General features: G+C 34.5%; 1 protein-coding gene across 5 annotated transcripts in view; it reads left to right on the forward strand.

Moving 5' to 3' along the window:
• Positions 1-5,233, forward strand: part of LOC119641412 (neurogenic protein mastermind) — a 163,298-nt gene that overhangs the window by 92,614 nt on the left and 65,451 nt on the right. The gene's annotated exons all lie outside the window — the stretch shown is intronic.

The following is a 5,233-nucleotide window of genomic DNA, read 5'->3' on the forward strand; positions in this document are numbered from 1 at the left end:
CATGTTGTACGTTCCATTATTGCTGTTGCATATTATATGCATGTTATTACATTCAGGAGCAACAGAATAATTATTATCGTCATATCATCATACCGAGCACATAGTGCAATTATTTTAAATTTTGTTTGCGGCACCCAATAATATTTAACCGTTCGAGCTCTAGTGGTTAACAAACAAATTCAATTAAACAACAGTTTAAGTGTTCTAGAAAAGTATTAATATGCGTGTAGGCCTGCCTGTCTGTGTGTGTGTGCAAATGCATGGCCATTTCATATGGTAGTAGGGTGGAAAATATGAGAACTCCTTGTCGGCTGCTGCATATCCTGCTGACATCCTGGCTGTGCTCTCAAACGACCGACCGGTCCGGTTACTTGCCTAGCTAAGCACCTCTTGGAAGTGTTACGCTGTTTTGAGGAATTTTTTAATAAATTTCATGTTTATTGAAAGGCAAAGAGTGTCGTGTTGAAAGCAACGTACGTAAGCATCTGTTTCTTAGGTATCGTCAGGTCGTATCAGTATGAAGTAACGGTGAGCAAAAAAGGATAGCTATGGAGTGCTTACGTGCAGGTACATCCAGTGCAAGTGTTCCGCAGAGATAGAAGAGATGTATTGGCTAACTAAGTCCTTTGCGAGGCTTCCTCAGAGCTCCCATCCACAGTACCCCGATTCGCCTTTTTTCAAACACACTGCCCGCCTTAATCTACCAACAGTCGCCCCTTTCACCGCGTCTGATGTTTGCACTTTTAGGTCAAACGCGCACAAGCGCAACTCCGACTTTTCTTTCCTCTCCACCTATGACGAGTTGGGGTCGTAGGTGTCGTTGTCGATACGTTAGAAGTCGACCGGCGTCCACTTTCATTGTTTCACACCTTCTGACATATAATTCGACTTGTTTGGAGCTCAAAAAAAATGAGGTACGAATACTTCGGCATGAGCACACTTAGTAAAATTAGAAGGTTAACAAGATATAGCTATAGTTCAATATCAATTATCGGAAAGTACTACTTGTTGTCCTTATGTATGTTTGAATTAGGTGAAAATTTAATAACAGTTTTTAGTTATTATTTTGAAAACTTAATCTGTTAAAACCGAATCAAAAAAACAGTTCGCGCACGTACTTCAAGAAGAGATTTCCTTTCAAGCTAAGATATTTCGTCGCAAGTCCTTAAAAAGAACCATCCCATTTATAAGAATGTCGTGAATGCCAATGTTCTCTCCATGCTCTTGTTTTCTTTTCTTCACCTTAATCTGCTTGTATGGCTTCTCCTAAACTTTTTACCTCTCTCTCCGATACTTCCTTCTATTTACACTTTCCTTACCCGGCTATTTTTCTTGGTCTTTTTTTTCTTCTTGTTCTTCTTCCTTTGCTATCAACCTTCTTCATTCGTCTTCTCTAACTTTCTCTTTCTCTCTCTCTCTCTCTAAGACTTTCTGCTACTTTCATTCTATTTTTACCTGTTTTTTTTTACAGATCACATTTCGAGTTTAATGCGATATTCATTCAAGTCGTTGTTAGTTGTTGATGCAAAGTAATTTAAACGTTCAGTGTTTTGGATTCATTTCTATACTTTAGCCTTCCCCCGAATTTGAGCTAGGAATGTAGACACAAAATGGCCCAAACTTTGAAAGTGAACGAAATCGTTCAGAGCGTTATGCGGACTACGAATATTTCGAGTACACTTTATATATACATACATATGTATGGGCGGATGGCTATTGAAAACGAGAAGCTAACTAATCTATAGCCTATGGCAAATTGAAACATTTTATTGGTTTATAGACTATTTATGAAGAAGGCCTACTGTGTTTGGCTTTGTTAACAAACTCTGTCACGCTTTCATCTCTGTTCAGCCGTTTGTGTTCAATCATTTGTGTACGTTGAAGTTGCACTATCTTCTTCTATAATTGACAAAAGAAATTTAAAGTAGATTGTGACGTAAACGAACATTCACAGCAAGCTGTAAAAGCTTTCCCTATTACGCTGCTGCCATTAACATTTAACTTAACATAGCATGACAATGAATACATTAAAGGAAACAATGTAAAGTATTTCTTTTAAGTCGTAAATTTTTCTATTAAGCCATCAGTGGAGAGAGAGAGAGTAGTTGCGGGTATTTTTTGAGAAATTTAATTAAATTTAATTTTGTCGCAAGAAATGAAATTTCCTACTATGCTACGATGAATATCAATCACCGTGAATGAGTTTACGATTATTATTTAACCCTGAAAAAGAAAAAAAATCATGCCTTTAGAGAAACGGGAAATCACTTAATTTGCAACAAACGAAGAACAATATTCACTAATAGACTATTAAAGGCAGACAACTCAAGCGTTAGCTTTGACTGTTTAATGCAAAAATGAAATGATATGAAAGAGTGCGGCGTGTACAAGTACATATGCATGCATGCAAGTGCGTTTATTTGTATATAAATTTTCACTTATACATACATGTACATATATATGTACATGAATAAACTTATGTATAGTACGAGTATTAAAACACTTGTGTTCATTTATTATTACTATTATTATGATTTTTCTTCTTTGCCTTCACAATGGTCATCAGACGTATTGAGAGACTAACAGCTGGTCGGACAGACAGATAGATAGACAGACAAACAGACAGACAGACAAGCAAGGCCGACAGACCAATGGACAGACGTTCAATGCGGTACAGTTGAATTGAGTTGAGCTCTCGCGTTCGTTCAGTTCATTCATTCATTCATTCATACACGATATATACACGTTTCACAATATTAGTGGTTCATGCATCTTTTACGGCAAATCTTTTGTTTGTTTTTGACATTAATGTACACTAACAATCATACAATCACACTTACACATACAAACGCATAGATTGCATATATATGCAAGTAATAACACACAGCTACGCGCAAACTTTTTGTATAAAGAGCTCAAACATTTAAAGTGAATAAAATATTAAAAAAAAAAAGAAAAAATAAAGGAAAAAAAAATACCAGCAGTAGTCTGCAAAAATACTAAAAATTAAAAAAAAAAAAAAAAAAAAAAAAGAGTTAAGTACACACACATATATGCAACGTGTACTTGGGACGCGAAATGCCTACAACGTTCACATGCAAAAATATACACTCGGCAATTTTTTGCTTTTCAAAAATATACAAAAAATAAATTTTGCAAAATATTTCAACTCTTTTTTCCTTTAGAATTCCATTCAAAGACAAACAAATCTCGTTAACTTGTGATTAGCGCTAAAGGATTACCTCGCCTCAAAGCTGTAGAGAGGAATACATTTCAGGAATACGTCTTCTACGAGTTCCACTTTAGCAAATAGTGGTATATAACAAAATTTCCGAAAACTTTCTGAAGCTGTTTTCAATCCTAGCTAGCTATTAGTGAACAGGAGACATCCATTTTCAAATGACTTAATTTGTGGAATAATATGATGAACTCATTACATCTACTCCAGTCCAACTGATTACTTAATTTTTTCGTTTTTCTTTAAATCATCTCCCGATGGCGGTGTTAGTCCAAATCTAATTCGAGTATAACCATAGATACTAGGAAATTGGATGAAGAACCATTACTTAACATAGACAAGACACCGAGATACCGAGGACACCTAGCACCTCTTGCACCTGATGTGGCAAAACTTGCCAAGTTCTTGAATCAAGTAAGGATTTTTCCAATCAAAAGTCGTCCTTATTACCGAATCGGACCAGCTTCTCTATGGTCCAGAGCTGCGATAGAAAGCTTTTTGAATCGTCACTTTGTTTTTGTTTTCGAAAAGCTCACCGTACAATGCGTTTGATTTGGAAAATCGCCGGAACCAAAAAGATCATCTAATGCCAGAATTTATATACCTTCCCTTCTCTTGTTAGCTTAATAAAGCGTAGATCTCTTCTAATTTTTGAATTTGTATAATTCGGGAGCATTTCTACCGTTTTGTAAAATCATCGTATGAGGTGAATATTGTACAAAGTTTCTGTTTTTTGCAAAAATCTTAAATTTCATAAACAATTTTTATGAAAATTCTTCAAGTGTTTCTATATCCGTAAGTATTACTATATGGTTGCATTCGCATATTGACTAACAGAATTTCGCTATGGCAACGCAAAGAATCAAAAGGAAAAAACATTTATAACAAACATATGTATATTATAATAAAATTTCGTATATCTGACCGTTTGTGCATTCTTCATATGCACGTATGTAGCGTATGACTTTATGTTCCTACTAATGTTTGATTGCATATATACATATATGTTGTATATCATCTATGTATGTACATGTGTGCATGTAGTTAATTTGCCATTTCCGCTCTAGTAGTAAAATGTAATGAAAGTCATATATGAAAGAAAATGTGTATAGAAAAAATATTTGTTAAACATACTTTACTTATTAAACATTTCATTACGAAATTCGTATCCTATGCTATGAAAATTTCCACTGCTCATCTACGACGACGAATCAAAATGTGAATGTAAAAAGGTCTTCGTTCTAACGATAGTGAAAGTTATTAAAGATTTGTTGCAGAAATATATATATATATATGTATATATATATATATACACGCATGTATGCACGTCAAAGTTTGGTAAAACAAGTGATTATGTGTAAAAATCAAATGAAGTTTTTCATTATTCTTCATTACGATCCTCAGTAAAAATCTCTTTTACACAAATTGTTTGCAATTTCATGAAAGTATTTAAAAAAGAAAGTAGATTGGCTGAGATGATTGTCAGGTTAGACTGAAATCCTAAAAGAGTCAATTAGGCCAACAGTCGAAATCTACGAATCTTCTGCTGATGTCTCCTCCCTACACCGGAGGGCACCGGAAAGATTTCGGAAACAAAAAAAAAAAAAAAAAACCATAGTTCATAGTCAATTTTATTGCCTCATCTCATCCCCCCGTACGATGAGAGATTTTCCTACCGTGGCAATGAAAGGGAAAACAATTATGCAACTGGAATTATTTACCGCCAAAGATTTTTGTCGATTCCCATCTGACTGCAGTTCCTGTAACATGCCGGATATCTTGATTTCGTCTTTAAAAGCTGAGCGCATTTTTGGTAAATCGTCTCGTCTCTCTTTAAGTTAAATAAAAAAATCTTTTTAATTTTTTAATTATTCTATTCTCTAACCTGAATTCATCACAATCAGCATTTTGTTTAAATTCATTATTTGTTCATCATCAAGTACCAGTTGGATGCAAATGATTTCGTTTCGTTTGAATAACAAACAATTATTTTTA

The sequence above is a fragment of the Glossina fuscipes genome, unplaced genomic scaffold (assembly GCF_014805625.2).
Source record: "Glossina fuscipes isolate IAEA_lab_2018 unplaced genomic scaffold, Yale_Gfus_2 148, whole genome shotgun sequence".
NCBI classification, from domain to species: Eukaryota; Metazoa; Arthropoda; class Insecta; order Diptera; family Glossinidae; genus Glossina; species Glossina fuscipes.